Here is a 17034-nt window from a genome sequence, read left to right as displayed (position 1 = left end):
TATTACATATTATTACCGGAGAGGCAGACACGGAAGATGTGGTCCTATTTCTTGTTGCAGAAAAGGCTTTTGACAAAGTAAGATGGGACTACATGTTCGGTGTCCTTAACAAGTTCGGCATTATTGGACAATTTTTTTCAATTGTGCAACTTTTATATGCTAAACCGGTAGCGACGGTTGTCACAAATGGCCATACTTCTGAGCCCTTCCAACTGCATATTGGAACCCGTCAAGGATTCCTGCTGTCACCTCCATGATACAGGCTAGCGATCGAACCGTTTGCAGAAAAACTGCATAGAGAAGATGAATGGAAAAGGATTACTAGAGGACGTGAGGAACATTGAGTTTCCCTGTATGCTGATGATCATTTATTGTACATCAGTGGATGCTCGGAATCCCTCACACGCATATGCACAATATTGCACGAATATGGTCCAATAGCTGCATATAGCATTTTTGGGCCAAATCGGATGTAATGGGATCCGGGCGGACTGGCCCTATTTAGACTACAAGGTCAATGCATTAAATATCTAGGGATAAAAGTTATCGCAGTGCTGAGTGAATTAGTCACCTTAAATGATCCCCCTATACTAATGAAAATAGAGCAAGACATGACCAAATGGTACACATTACCACGCTCACTCACAGGGAGGATTAATGCGATTAAAATAAATTCCACGCCAAAGCACATCTACCGCTTGTAAATTATTGCATCTTCCCCAACAATAGAAATGTTCAAGGAGTTTGACAGACGAGTGGGAAAATTCATTTGGTGTAGTAAGTAAGCACTTATGTCCACTCTTCAGGCCTCTAAATCTGATGGGGGTCTTGCAGTACCTTCATGGGGGGTATCTTATCATGCGGCTCATGTATGGTGGCCAAGAGATAGCTCAACGAAGAAGATACAGGGAGTTGGCCAACCCTTGAATTAATCACAATGCAACCTGTTACTCCACAGAACATACTGGCAATTCCCCCCTACCAATCTGCCCAGGCCTCTTAAAATACACCTCATTGTTGGGCCTACACTCACAGAATGGCCCCGAATGCGTAAATGAACTGGGACTGATATAAACCTTGCTCCACTCTGGATTGGTATTAGAGCACTTCTCTCATATAGCCTGCATGACAGGCTCCATGTTTGACAGAGATCGGACTGGCAACACGTGCGGGTTATGGACCTATATGATGAATCCATGCCATTATCGTTCTGTCAGGTAAAGAGAATTCTTGGGTTTACTGACAAGGATTGGCAACAATATAGAGCTGTACAGCTCATAATCAACATACAGACAACCAACGAGTCACGGACTGGAGAGTCGTCAACGTGTGAAGCGGAATTTGGAAGGGATCTCTCTGACTTCCCAAAGATCAAAACATTTTACGGACTAGGTGTTCTGAATAATCTTGGAAGGAAAATGACCTTAGCTATGTGGGCGGAAGACCTGGGGATCTCAATGCATGCAGGGGATATTTATAACCTCTTTACTATGATCAAAGATGTCTCAACTTAAAAATAGGGACATTCATTACAAAATCATACAACAATAATATTATACCCCAACTAGGTTATACACCATGAGGCAGATACAGTCAAAGACTTGTTGGAGAAAGTGTGGGCAAACCGGAACAATGGGACAATACTGTAGTCACACCCACAAACCACATCATTCTGGAATAAGAAACGCTTGTGTACAGGCCCGTTATAAATGCCATATAATATCATATCATAACATGATTTTATTACACATATCCCGCATTCAGGGCCCCACTATCATGCACACACCCATTTTGATACTGTTTGGCGCTGATGTGGAGGGGTGGCATGACGATGCGCTTGCATAGAGACGTTTCCATATTATACTGTTCACGGCACGCAAGACCATATTGCTTAACTGGAAAGTCGAGGTCCCCACCACCCCAGGAAAGAAAGGGTTTACAACACTGTTATCAAGAATGTGTGCCCTAGAGAGGAGTAGCTATAAAGAGAATGCCAACTTCCCACAGTCAGATGGGTTTTGGGATCCATCAGGCTCATATATATGATCAAGGAATGCATTGTCGTATCTGGTGAAAGTGCTGCTTGCTGATTATTAAGCTCTGATGTAGCCCGTTGAAATCTGAATAATGCCCTACGCTCCAGTTAATGACTCCAGAATGATTATAAATACAATTGGCTCTTTGGTTGATCATGGAAATGGTAATTATATATAGAAATGTTCTGGCATAGACTGTCAGGAAGGAGCGATATTAGGTCATTGTACCCGTTTACGCACCTGCCAGGGATTACCATGTGATATGTATTTGTCTCACTATGAGGGGGCGGGAGGCAAGGATGCAAAGGCTTAAGGAGTAACAATGTTTGTACAGTGCTCTTATATATATACTGAATCATCCTTGATTGTTCTGTTGTTTATATACCAATAAAACGATGACATTAAAAAAAGCATCATTCACAAATCTCCCCACAACTCCACTCGCTTGTAAAAAAGGGCAGCTCTTCCTAGAACACATTTTTCAACAGAATGGACAAGCAGTTTACAAACATTGGGCCTCTCTCTGATATGTATCTTCAAGAGCTCTGGCAGATAGCTGAAGCTCTCTCTAGGTAGACCTAAAAGAGATCATCATTGAGGGTGGGGAAGCGGTGATGAAGATATCCATAGGCACTTAAGCGGTTAAAGAACGTAATATATGGAAAAACTGCATACATTATGTCGAAATGAAAGGAACAACTGCATACATTATATAGAAATGAAAATGCAACTGTGTGATAACAGTGCCTTTGTACAGCGTACACCCTATTGTTGTCAGTTTTAGGGAATCCAGTGAGAAGGCCAAAAAGTGGTGTAAGGTGGAAGCTGATTCGGTTCCTCGTAGTTTATTTACTATTTTGTGATATCAATGGTTCCTTGCCCTAACAAAAGCATTGTGTTGTGTTCTATTATTATTATTATTATTTTGCATTTTAAAAGGCTTACACAGCATCAAGAAGCTATTACAGGAACTGTTGTCTTTCTTCTTTTTAGTTGCGTAATCATTTTTTTTGTTTTTGTTTGTCTTAGTGGCGTATTTATAATGCACTTAAATACCAAAAGGTTTCTAAGCACGGACCTGAGAATCGAACCTGTGGTGCTCGTGGCGTTTTGCTTTCAAGGCGAGCACGTTGCCCTGGAGCTATCCTGCCGACCATACTTAGTCAGCTTGCTATTTCTGAGTTGATACGTACAATTAAAAAAATAAAAATAGAAAACTTTCGGTTAGCTAAACTCAGAGGCCACGTGCATAACACATGTAAATTAACACTTCTGTTGGCAGTCTTGGAAGCACTCCACATGCCAGTTGCGCCTCACTCTCACCATGCCCCCTTACAGTCACGATATGGTACACGAGACGCAAGTGATGGGTTGCTCTTCGTAGTCCAAAGCCATGAATATAATTGGTTGAAAAAAGAGCGTCATACACCAAATGTCCTGTTGCGTCTGTATTAAATTCTCTGTATTGGGGGAGCTGAATCGCTGGGCTATTGCACTAATTAGTAGTCTTACTGCAGGGATCAAGACTTGTCTCTTTTTATAGTTAATTTTAATAAGAAATGTTTTGCAGAATGATTATGAACAACGATAAGGCCTGTGAAAAGAAAGACACACCACCATATACATTGGCAGCCAACTGGGGTGTCAAAGATCGCAGTGTGACATGGTTTAAATGGATAATCCAGTATTACAGACAGTAGAGTAGGTAACCGAAAAACCGACATTATATCACACACAAAAAAGTGTATTAATGTCACACAGCTCGTAACCCTTTCAATTATACAAGAGCCGAGACAGGCGAAAAGGAAAACTGCATTGAGCAGAACAGCAGCCTGGCTGCTTAGCCGGAATGATCCCCTGCGGAGAGGAGAATGTAATTAAGAACTGTTGATAATGGAGCGCTGCACAGGCCAAACTTCATTAGTCCACTTGGGAGGCAGCGCCAGACATTCATTCTTTTTCTTCTCATTCAAATGCCCTGTTCAGGGTTTTTATCGAGCTCAATAAAGGAGAGCGTTGCAAAGGGAGGTCGGACATTTCAGGAACAAGCCAGTGACTGAAGCTTCCGCTGAAACCTGCTACCTCAGTAGTCCCTCAGAAAAACAGCAGCTCAGCCCTGCGGCCATGCAAGGCCTATCCAAGTGCTGCCAAGGCTCCATGAAGCTACCGCTGAAACCTGCTACCTCAGTAGTCCCTCAGAAAAACAGCAGCTCAGCCCCGAGGCCATGCAAGGCCTATCCAAGTGCCGCCAAAGCTCCATGAAGCTACTGATGAAACCTGCTACCTCAGTAGTCCCTCAGAAAAACAGCAGCTCAGCCCTGCGGCCATGCAAGGCCTATCCAAGTGCTGCCAAGGCTCCATGAAGCTACCGCTGAAACCTGCTACCTCAGTAGTCCCTCAGAAAAACAGCAGCTCAGCCCCGAGGCCATGCAAGGCCTATCCGAGTGCTGCTAAAGCTCCATGAAGCTACTGATGAAACCTGTTACCTCAGTAGTCCCTCAGAAAAACAGCAGCTCAGCCCCGAGGCCATGCAAGGCCTATCCAAGTGCCGCCAAAGCTCCATGAAGCTACTGATGAAACCTGCTACCTCAGTAGTCCCTCAGAAAAACAGCAGCTCAGCCCCGAGGCCATGCAAGGCCTATCCGAGTGCTGCTAAAGCTCCATGAAGCTACTGATGAAACCTGTTACCTCAGTAGTCCCTCAGAAAAACAGCAGCTCAGTCCTGAGGCCATGCAAGGCCTATCCAAGTGCCGCCAAAGCTCCATGAAGCTACTGATGAAACCTGCTACCTCAGTAGTCCCTCAGAAAAACAGCAGCTCAGCCCCGAGGCCATGCAAGGCCTATCCAAGTGCCACCAAGGCTCCAACACGGTCACAGACAGTGTCGCGATTCTCCATGTGAGTTATCAGTCCCTGTTTCTTGATCTTCTTGCTTTTCTTTCTAAGGGAAACACAGATCTTTTGCTTGTCAGCAAATGTCTGTAAATTGATCACTCTGTCTTGAGTAGTAGTTTCTCGTTTCCTCATATTCGAGGACGTTTATGAGGAAGCGGTATATGCTGTAATGGCATTCTAGTTCTGCTTTCCAGGTCTGTGCCGTTCTCCTTGGACCTATTGCTTCTGAGCACTGACTCTGTCTTGTGCAGCATGTAGTTCGGGTTCCGCAGTAGGTAGCGTTTCCTTTTATCATGATTGGATTTTGTCTTGATGTTCCCCAAGGGTTCACGTATCTTTACTTTGCTTCATTCAATGTCCTGTTCCGATTGGGTGCACTCTTTATGGGTTCTTTTCCTATTTATCTTGGAAGTGTGGGTGTGTTTCTGGTAGGTGGAGCTCTTGTGTAGCCGCTGAGGTCTCATTAGGTGGGCTTCCCGTCCTTAGAATTGGAGATATGTGTTGCTGCTTTTGCCAAGGTGGAGCTAGAATTGTGTGACTTGTTTTCCTACTTTGAACAATCATTTGTGTGCTACATTTCTACCCCTTAGTTGTTGTTTGCTCTTTACCCAGGCCCCAGATTTCACACTTATGGAGGGGTATTTGTTTAATAAGGCTGTCAAAGAATTGTCCCCAGGTTTTCACTTGGGGTTTTACGCCTTGTAGTGTAATCTTTCCAGCACAGAATGCATCCATGACCTCTCCCTGGAAGTACATCATTGCCCAGTTAACGTTTTCTGGAGTGCTACATATTATTCCTAGATAGGTAAAGGCTAATTTTCGAATAATCTTACATTTACATTGCATGGAAGTCTTTGCAAGCACAGTCCCTTTGGATTTGGGAAAAAACTCATGGCGAATTGTGGCGGGTAGTTTTCATGGAGCGCGTGCCTCTGGGCATTATTCTTCCACAAATTAGTTAGGTGATGGCTATTTTAGGTGTTTACCTTTTGGCAATCGCATGGAGATTTGTTCATATTGGGGGCATGGTATCCTCCTTGGATCTGGGGTCTCTTGGATAGTAAGCGAATGACTAATTCCTTGAGAGCACACTAATTGTGATGCTTTAGGAATTTCACAGCGTTGCAACCTTTCCTTCTTCTAGCACAGATTTGTTTTGCGACGATGTTCCTTTCAAAGGACATTGACACCATCTTATGATTAGAGCCTATTTCAAGTTCCTATATCTTATAACGGCATACTGTATTAGAAATATCTCGGAAATGCTGAACTAAAATTCCCTATTTCTGAAAAATTCACTGAATAAAAGGAAACGCCATTTGGCTTCTGAATTTGGCATAGTTTGTCAGTTTTATGTTACCATACCAAAAAAGGTTCCACATGTAGATGTGGCGGGTCAGAAGCAGGACACAGACTCTGATCACTCATATCACTGAATGTTTTTTTTTTAAATAAAGGAAACAGGGTGCGTGTCAGTCGTCAGTGAAAGTCCAAAGTAATCAGTGCACTGTCTAAAACTGACCTTATCCGACCCTACTACTATGCTAATAACTAAGGCTAGGAGAATGACTCCTTTCTCTTGGTGTGTTCTTGTACAGTACATTTCAATGTGAACTTTTCCAATAGGCTCTGGTGACTACTTTTAGCAGTTCATATAGTTCCTTCAGAACTATCAAGGTATTTCCTTTCTTTTCTCTTGTAGCACAGCTCTTGTCTCCATACTTGTTTTTCTTGTAACCTCTTCTATTAAAAGGGTGTTTCCCTTTATTTCCCCTGCTTAGTTTGTTATATATTCGCAATTCCTTCCTGTGATGCTTTCCCTGGTTTTCAATCATTTTAATTGACTTAGTTTCTCTTGATTGACTTGAGCATGAAGATTTCCTCTTATGGGTATTCTTATGCTGTCTTCCTCTCCATCACTGAGATGACTCAGAGTGCTGTTATAATGATTCTTATTCATTCTTCTCAACATCAATTGATTACACACTTCTTTGTTACTGGGAAGAGTATGAGTACTACAATAATGATTCTTATTGGGTGCACTGTTTCTAGCCATTAGAGTCTATTTATCTATACTGTGACAAGTATAAACATACCAATATGACTTCTAATTTACTTCCTTTGCTTTTAATACTATAGTTCCTTTTACAGTACTAGGACAGGTCGGAGCATTCCCATCTGGCTACTCCATCCCTGGTCTCCCGTATTCCCTATTACCAGCGACTGGTATGGCAAACGTCACCGGGGCTTCCGTTCCCCTCCGGGCCTCTCTTTGCTTCATCAGGTTTGCCTGGTATCTTTCCTTCAAGTCTCTTACTTGGTTCCTCTGGCTTGGTTTATTCCCCAGTCTCACCGTTACCAGTTTGTTCCTTGTGGCTTGATTGGTGTCGGCATTGTTCAATGGACCACAGGTCAACCATAGCTCTAACGTGGTCAAACCACCGCTTCACCTCGTCTCCGTTTCTTTGCTTCTGGGATGCTATGTGTCCTCCTTCAATTCTCTTCTTCAAATTTAAGAGAGATGCTTTGCGTCTTGGTCTGGCTCCTGTCTCTTCATTCTTTCAGTGCTAGCGTGCAAGCACTTTTGTATCTCACAGGTTTCTTCTTTTCTGTTCCAGGCTCCTCCCCTTTTATACACTACGTAGTTGTAGGACTTCCCCAATGTAGTGACATAATCCTTTCTCTCTGTCTCACATTGCTTCTTTTATCCTCCACTGGTTCTCTTCTTCATCTCAGTAAACAGGAATTCTTTATTTAAAGGAATAGTTACTGTTTCTGGTTGACAGTGACACAAATTGATACTTTCTTCAGGTGAATTTTTTAGAAGACACATTTGAGGAGGAATTGTTGTTTTGTTTTCTAGGGAGTTCCTCGTCAGAATGGGAGTCCTTGACCCTAAGGGTGAGTCTCTCCCAGTGAGGTCCGACTTGACTCTACCACTAGGGAGGGTATTGCGTAGCAAGCTACCTTTCCTAGTCCAACCGGGGTGGGGGCTCCCCCTTGGGGAGAAGTGACACATTCCCTCGATTCGTCACAGAGATTAAATAGGAAACTGTACTGTTGGGATCTGTCACAAAGTACACAATAGGCCTGATGTGACATATGTTTCCCACACCTCTTTATTAGATGTTTATCGCATAAAAAACTAGATCAATTTCTTCAGGGTCAGTAATTTGCATAAAAGTAACTCAAACATGGTTGCAATGGTCGTGCCCCAAACTTCATGTAAGGATCATTTTACACTGTTCAGAAGGACAAAAGTAAAAGTTCTTTCAGTTCTTCTTAGTGGCGGGGCATGGTCCTTCCTAGCAGATTTAACAAACAGAACCAAATGTGGGGGTAGGTTCTCAGGGTCCACATAACGCATTAAGAATTACCAAAAAAAGTCCCTCCATTGCCATGTCCTTCTCATTTAATTTAATTTAATTTAATTTATTTAATTTATAAAGTGCCTGTCGCCAAAAGAGCTATTACAAAATATTAGAAAATGGTACAATTGACATGATACTGCAGAAAACAAATAAAATCAGAAGGGGGAAAGGGGCAGAAAGTCACTAAGTAGAAAGAAGGGAGCGATAATGAGCTTTCAGGTTAGATTGAAAAATAGAAAGAGATGAAGAAGAGCTGATAGAGAGAGGTTGAGAAATCCAGTGTTGAGGGGATAAGAGGACAAAAGATCGGAAACTGGAAGAAGCCCAGGGGGGGTTTGGGGACAGTGAGAAGAAGCAGATTCTGTGATTGGAGAGTCAGAGAGGGAGAATAGAATAAGACTAGCGAAGAAAGGTAAGGAGGGGCCAAGTCATGAGAACATTTAAAAACAATAGAAAGAAAATGGTAGAGAAGACGTGATTCAAAGGGAAGCAGTGAAAGAGACACTAAAGAAGATGTGATAGAGCAGCGAAAAGGGAAAGAGAAGAGAAGATGAAGCTAAGAATTATAAACAGATCAGAGAGGAAGAAGATGTGAGGCAGGAAGGCCAAGAAGAGCAGTAGCCGATACGAGAAAAGACCTGGCAGAACAGAAGCAGTTTAGTAGCATGAAATGAGAGATAGGGGCGAGCACGCCGGATGCTAAAAAGGGCATAGCGACAGGAGCGAGCAATGGAAGAGATATGCCGTGTAAAGGAAAGCAAGGGATCAAAGATGACCCCCACATTATGTGCAGAAGAGGACAAGGGCAGAGAAGAAGGAGGAAAAAAGAGAGACAGCGGAGGAAGAGTAGCCAGAATAGTTGAAGCCAGAAAAAAACAGAACCTCAGTCTTAGAAGGACTGAGGTGTAGAAAATGAGAAGGCATCCCGTTTTGGACGGCAGAAAAGCAAGTTGATACAGTGGAGTGCAGAATAGAGTGAAAGGAAGAAAAAGAGAGAAATAGTTGTGCATCCCCTTGTGCACCCGGGGGGGGATGATGGGCTGCATCCTCCACCTGGAGCTTCACTATGCTACAGACCATGACGGTTCTTCTGTAGTGGGAGTCACGCTGTAGAGGGCCATAAACTATGTCCTAGAGTGGCGGAGCGAGGCTGGGCCATGAGCGGGCTGTTCCTGTTGTGTTGGCGCTGCTGTCCGGCCAGTCCCTGAGGGGGAAGGAGGAGCCCTGCATTGACCTGACTCATGCTTTGTGGCTGTGCTCAACCTAATCGAAAATGTGACCAAAGCCATTGGCAACCTGAGTAAGGTGATTAGTGACCTTAAAAGAGGGACCCTAATCACCAACCCAACAGCCCACCCTGAGCCCCCCGATACACGGATAAATAAGGAGACAGGGAGGGAGCTTTGTCCAGAGTCAATCCCCCATCTCCCAATATATGCCAATGTTAGGGGAGATTATAACACTGCTGGAGAAGTCCCCAATGCTCACCCACCTTGGAAAGGATGGGAAGAGGAGATTTATAGGGAAGCACACCTACATCCACAATAGCTGTCCCAACCAATGAAAATCAAGGTTCTTGTGCAACCTGTATTGGGGCAGATGGAGAAATTCTATACTTGATCAATGTTCCAAAGTTAGTAGAAGGGAAACCCAAAGGGAAGGGATCACCCAAAAATAAGTTCATCCACTCGATCAGAACCAGGAGAGAGTGTTATTCAATCATCAGAGATAACATTAGTGACATTGAACGCCTCCAGGACCGGTACGCCCAAACTATGACTACCTCAAAATTAGGGTTAACAATAGGGAACTGGTCACTGCCATTATTGCCATTGATTATAGAACCTTGCCCCTCAATGGATCGGCAAATTGAAGAAAAAGGGACTTCCCCCAAGTCAAGCTCCGACACAACAAGATTCACAGACGTCTCCAAGGGAGGGTGGGCCGACAGAGCAGGTCACCATGGAGACAGCATTCATGCTAGAGGAATTTTAGAAAAAGAATATGAGTGTAGGAAAGTTTCTGAAGGGAATATGTGTTTTTATAAATAAAGAGTGGTCCCTGTTGGGATCCCTATAAAATCGACCTTGGTGTCTGTGGTTCCATGCCATGAAAACGAATCAATAATTAACCAATGGAATGTCTATGAATTAAAAATAATGATAAAAATAATGAATTGGTTTTTATTTTTTGGGAGCACCCCCCAAAGCCCCGTTTCCCCGTACTAAAAACCCACCCAAACCCCCTCCCTACAAGATTTAACCCTTTACCCCACCCCACATATATTTTCTTTAAAAAATTAGTTATTATTTTCAATTAGTTATAATTGTCATTCGTTATTTATTTTTCATTATATTCACTGTATACCGGTTGTCTGTGTCCAGTTAATAAGATAAGAAGAACTCAGAATGTAGCACATCTCCTGTTAACAGCAATATTTACAGGTGCCGCAACCCTCCCTATCCAGCTGGCCTCAGGGGTCGTTCACGTGGGAACTGACCCTGAACTGGAACAGGAAGGACGCTTTTCCTGGCCCAGGTTGAATGAAACATCAAAGTGCTGAACACTTTGTGTTCAGTCTCAAGCTGCGGGATTGCACGAACAAGGTGCTCAGCTATTTTGCTGCCTTACCGCCAGCGCTAACACTCCCGAACTCTGTGAGATACTGAATAGCGTAGCCCAACTCTGTACGATTGATATCCCCTTATTCTTGGACCTGGGAATACACCACTGGAAAGATGTTATCAAGACCTAGATAACATTGCGTGGAAATATGTAATGTTGTTTATTTATTTATTTGTTTGTTTTGGCAGAATGCAATCAGCAATTGTGAAACATGTTTGCTTCTACTGCATTAAGGACATTGTAGCACGGTTTACTTATAAATTCCAATAAGCAAATTTGAAAATAAACAACGTGCTGGAAATTCAGGAGCAATAGTGTCATACACCGAACAAACGCAATTGTCCGTGCAGCCCCCTGAAAGAAAGCAGTATGAGCTCCAGTCGGTCGCCCCATGATGACATCAACAGCATGTGTCACTAGAGCCACAGAAGAGCCCATGCACCTTCCACAGCACAGTGCTGAAGCACGCAAAATAAACTGGGTAAATAGAATAAAGACATAAACTGTGGTTCTGATTGTATCTGCAAAGTGCAAAATGCCTGGTCTTCCATCTGGGAGACTAGCAGATTGCAGTTTAAACACACACACAAAACAGCACACTGTACCACAGGATAAGGGACCACCCACCCAGCACTGCACGGAAGTCGCAAACCGCTACTACATGGCATTGGATCATTTTCATTAGAACCACGGCATGCATGCACTGTGCCATTTCGCAAGTTAGAAAAAAATGCAAAACATAAATACTAATTGTATGGGCTGAAAAGCGTATTAGTCTCTTTTTATTTGTATTTGATTTGATTTATATCGCACCTTACACTCAGCGCTGTACAAGCATAAATGACGGTACAACACGTGATAATGCATAAGTCAGAATGGAAAAGGAATCAGGAAGAAAGAAGGCGCTCCTTAAGATGAGCTTTAAAGTGCGGTAAAGAAAAAATAGAACGAAGAGAAAGGGGAAGAGCATTCCAAAACGTAGGGTTAGTAGAGGGAAGGGCCGGAATCTGGTAGGCACGCATGGGGGCGCAGATCTGCGAGAAAAAACTAAGATTGAGATCTAAGTAAACAAGTAGGGGAATAGAAAGAAATTAATGAGGACAGGTGGGGAGAGGCAATATCTTTGAAATGGGTACCAATTTCCTTGAAGTTCATTTTAGCATTGACGTGTATTGATTGGAATTGGAAATCAGCTGACAACTACCAAAGTAGTTGTTAGGATGAAGGTCCTAATCTGTGACTCATAAATAGTCCCCACGTCACTTTGGATTTTCCTCTCATGGTTCGCTATCACCACCTCCACCTGTGAGTACTGTGACAAATCTAGACTATTTGTCCCTTCTCCCCAGAAGGGAGCCACCCCCTTTGAGGCTTGGGAGGTGAGCCTGCTCAGCAAGACCCTCCGTAGGGGTCTGAACAAGTGGGACCTCACTCGGAGTGACTCACCTCTTGGGGACAAGGGCTCCCATTCCTGTGCGGAACTCCCGATCCAGAATACATTATCCACCCACATGGGAATCGGCAAGACTGTTAACCATGTTTTGGATTCACTGAGTAGTTGCATGTTTTCAATCTCTTTGGCTTCAGGTAATGCTGGATCTCTCCTGTACTTCACAGTCAAAGAGGAAAGACACCCCACTTTTGTTTCCGATAATGTACTTAAAATCATGAGCCTCTGGCGGAGAGACATCCTGGAGCGGCTGAGCCATGCTAGACTGCAGAACCAGCGGTAGCGTGGAGAGCAATCAATACGCTCACAAGATGCTGGAAGGTTAACGTACTGACCGGTTAAGAGGCCTGGGTCATGAAGGAGCCGGGAACGGTAAAGCAACCATCTTGCGTGGTGGTTCAATTGCAAGGAAGCCATGGGGGGCCTCCCAGGTCTCTCTCCCTCCAGTCCCTAAAGACTCCAGAAGCTGATTGCTCCCAGCGCACACTCACCAGTTGGTAGCAGCTGTCTGCAATGTTCTATGGGGCTGCACACTGCTGCAGCCAGTCTACGTTCATAGGGCACACGCTTATTCCCTGAAAGTAGTATCAAAATCGGTGACTTGGTTTTTAAAGTTCAGTGTGATGCCTCAATGAGGCTGTGTTTATACATTAAGCTTGGAAGAATTGTGTGTAATACACGGGCATGGCCTTGCTGTGACTAGATTGGGAGCCCAGGGTAGCCATGACCAGGATAATTCCCTTAGATAGACGTGGGAGAGCAGTTAAGGCTTTACTTGCAGGAGGGGGACAGGGTGGTAAAGAAGGTGTAACAATAGTTCACAATTCTGAAAGATGCACACAATTAGTAAAAAATAGTCTTTCTAGAGGAAAGATGCATAGAGGAAAACTGCAGTACATTACAGGGAAGTCACTTTTTAGGAACATAACTTAGGGCAGTGCCTTCAGCAGAATTCCCTCAAATGTTCAAGTGTTCAGTTCTTGAGTCCAAAAATAAGTTTTCGGGTTAGTGATTTCAAACTGTTGGTCTACACGATGCTACCCAAAAGTGTAAACTTAGAAAGAACACTCTGTGGCTATAGGAAAGACGGGTGGCCACTCTTCAGAGTCAGGATATGTCGCAGTTAGAAACAGCTTATGTTGAAAGTAAACCAATTTGACAAAGAAAGAAAAAGCCTTGTGGTTATGGGTAAAATGATTTGTGAAACATTCTATAGACTGCACAAGTCCAGGTCAGGAAAAGGCTTGCAGGGGAGCACGGCATGCAGTGGAAACCTCCCCATGGATGATGTTTAAGAACCACGTAGAGAAACATCGGAATCTTAGGGTACCATGAACCTGGCTCTGTAGCATAGGATGCAGTCTCAGTGGGCAACTCATTCAAGTGGTGATGCAGCAGTTCCAAAAAGGTACGCAAAAGGTCATGCATAGGTCTTATGTGGTACGTTAACGTTTAACCCAGGGTTTTGGGTCTAAAACTATAAAACCTGATACATAGTTGTGTTCATGCTAACAATATATCTCAGTTGCGTTTACATCAACAGGTCTACGCCCTCCCAAGTAGTTCACTGTAACTAAGCACTCCTGTCTGCCAGACTCTTGATCTTCCAGTTTCAGCCCTTCCCACAAGACCCAAAACCAAAGGATTGCCCTTCCCTGAAACCACCACACCAGCTCCTAATAAGATGCAGAGATAGGCAGGATGCCAACAGGAGGTAGTCTCCAAAAACCTATAAGAGGCTTCATTAGCTGTTCCCAAGTCTGGCAAAAGTTCCAGGCCAGGAGATCATGACTGCACTGTAAATACGACAGCATCACAGCCGGACGTGAATGCGCTGGGATCCCTGCATACCTGTCACTTGTTGCCAATGTAACCAGATAATGAAAGTGGTGATTTTAGATACATAAATAGGCAACACAAATCATATCTTGAGGAAACTAGCGCTTTGAAGCAGGACCAACCTGAAATTTCAGCAATTGCTCAAGTACTCTTTTTAGTACATAACTTCTATCATCCTCTAAAGCTTTATTTCGGCAATGTGCCATAAAAGCGTACACACCTATGGCCACACCACACTGAATGTGCCTGATCTCGTCCGATCTCAGAAGCTAAGCAGTGTCGGGCCTAGTTAGTACCTGGATGGGAGACCGCCTGGGAGTACCAGGTGCTGTAGGATACACATCTAAAATACACACCTTATCATTTAACACATACGACATTTACATATCAATAACATACACATTTTTACATATTAATATCAAAGATAAAAACTATCATAAAATAATAAAATTACCCTGTCTCTTTTGTTCTCTATTGTCAATCGACACCACACATTTGCTAGGAGGCTAATTATTTACAAATAGAAGAGAAAAGGTATATATCTTTCTGTTATGCAAATATCATCAAGAAACAGAAATCGCAAAAACACATACAAAATTGTTCCATGATCAAGGGCCATGTTTTTGTCCTAGCCGCCACGCCCTTGATGAATAGCTGGGAACTGCAAACCCCACCTCTTTGTGTCGTGTTATTTTACATTGGAAAGCCATCCACGGTACTAATGATCTGAAAATATAAAATACAGGAGCTAGCCACCTCTTTTATGAGCAGCATATTTTTGCGCACAAAAGAAGATTGTATTGTAGTCTCCACTCCAGATGTGCAAAAACTACAAAGGTTAGATCTATTTCGGAAATGTGGGGAGCCTTTTTTATTGGGTACCTCCTCAAGTGGACCTCAGCGTCCTTTTGATAATAGTTTATGATTCACCAATTCCGGTCGCATGCCTGGGTAACAACGGAGTCTTCCTGGCCCCCTTACTCCGTTCGAAAATATGTATAAGAGTTGTGTTACTCTTACTAATATCATGCGCCCTTGTCGTAACGTTGTAAGAAAGGATCAATCAATGCTTTTTATACTCCAAGTCAAGTTATTGATCTTTTATTTCTCCATTAATTCTTAGAAAAATGCCCTATATGATTACACGTGTTTGACATCCTATGTCTTTTTCAAATCAGGGCTAATCTGTTTCTTTCAAAATTCATAAGTTGAATGCTTAACTTCAATGGTCATGGGTTAAATCCCTGCTCCCAACGAGCGTGTTCCGTTTCTAAGAGTCTTAGCCCTGATTTGAAAAAGACATAGGATGTCGAAACACGTGTAACACGTGTAATCATATAGGCGCATGATATTAGTAAGAGTAACACAACTCTTATAGATCTATTTCGGGACCAATTGCTTACGAAGTCGGCCACATGAAAATCTTTAGTTTAAATTTCATGCAAAGTGCACGTTTGTGAATTGAATACGTTTCATTCAGATATTGCTCAGAGAAAGAATTATCCTTAATTATCACCCTGCGTGGGTGTGGCAGCCAATCTCCAAACTACAGATGAATCCACCGATGCAAGCCTGGGTTCAGAGCAACCTGAGTGGTTGCTGCAGCTGGTGGTGATGTTTTCCCTACTCCCTTGCCTCCTGGTCCCAAATCCAGAACCTCCAGGGCCCCCGACCAATCCATCGCCTCCATCAATATCTCCTCACCTCTTAAGGGCTCCTCCGCCTGGGCCGCACATTTGAAGCCAAGGAAATAGAAGATGGGCTCAGAACGGAGCCCCGCCTTCCATTACTATGGCAACCCTGACTCTAACTGGCCTCTGCTGCAAACAGGGCACGGGCGCCAGCTTAAAGACCCTCGTTTAGCTAGGGCCTGCAACTTGGGTCCCAGACTGTTACCAGCCGGCAAAAGCCCGCAGAAAACGGGATTATTGCTTAAATGCAATATGACCAGGGAATCTAGAATTTGAAGTGGAAACCAAAATAAGTGTTTCTAATCAGAAGACTTCTAATTTAATTTTGACAGCGTTAAGTAAAGCATCTATAATCTTTGTTTCTTTTGTGATTAAATGCTCACATCCTATATTACTCATAATATACGTCACAGGGTTATACCATTTCCAGTGTTTTCCACCTTGGCATTCAATAACGTCCCACAACATTTCCTGTTGCATGCATAACCAATATGGCAGGATTAACATTAACACCAGTTTCAAGGAGTAATTAGCGAGAGGGTAGGTGTACTATCAGGGACACCAATAGTTTTTGTAATACATTTGCTTTCAACTATTGATAAATCAGCCATCCTTTCTTTGCCTGGCTGTTCACTTCCATAGAGTGCGGCAGGTGTGGCTTGGGCGTTATAAACTGCTAGAGTCGTGCGATTTTAATTTCAATTCACTCTTGCCAGTTTGGCGAACCAACTCATGTTTTACTGAAATGTAACACCCAAATAATCGTACGTGTTAACTTCCTGAAGGTGACCCCATTCAAGTGCAACCTAGCATTGAGGTCCTGCGTAGGGTGATAGACCTTCGTCTTGTTGATGTGCTGATTGTTGTTCCATCCTAGTTTTGGAAATTAGTACTGCATCGTCGCCGTACAATAGAGTGCCTGTTTTCCGACCTGCACTACGAGAAGCGTCCGTATCTACATTTAGGAATCTTACCACCAGATCATGAACGTAAATAAGAAACAGTAGTGGTGCAAGAATGCACCCTTGCCGTATTGCACAATTTACAACAGAAAATATGTATTTTCCCCTCCTTGACCGACCTTTCCATGGCCATCTTATTATAATATAAGCATTGTACAGGGGTCAA

At 43.3% G+C, this 17034-nt stretch overlaps 1 non-coding gene across 1 annotated transcript; it reads left to right on the top strand.

Moving 5' to 3' along the window:
* The first annotated feature begins 14433 nt into the window (after nucleotides 1–14433).
* LOC138514774 (5S ribosomal RNA) lies at nucleotides 14434–14552 on the top strand. The gene has a single exon (XR_011281929.1). It is a non-coding gene; the product is annotated as a 5S ribosomal RNA (ribosomal RNA).
* The last annotated feature ends 2482 nt before the right edge of the window (nucleotides 14553–17034 follow it).

Source organism: Ambystoma mexicanum, chromosome 12 (genome assembly GCF_040938575.1).
Source record: "Ambystoma mexicanum isolate Mex_15411 chromosome 12, UKY_AmexF1_1, whole genome shotgun sequence".
In the NCBI taxonomy this organism is placed as follows: Eukaryota; Metazoa; Chordata; class Amphibia; order Caudata; family Ambystomatidae; genus Ambystoma; species Ambystoma mexicanum.
The sequence above is the reverse complement of the archived record's forward strand: the minus strand, read 5'-3'. Positions and strand labels throughout refer to the sequence as shown.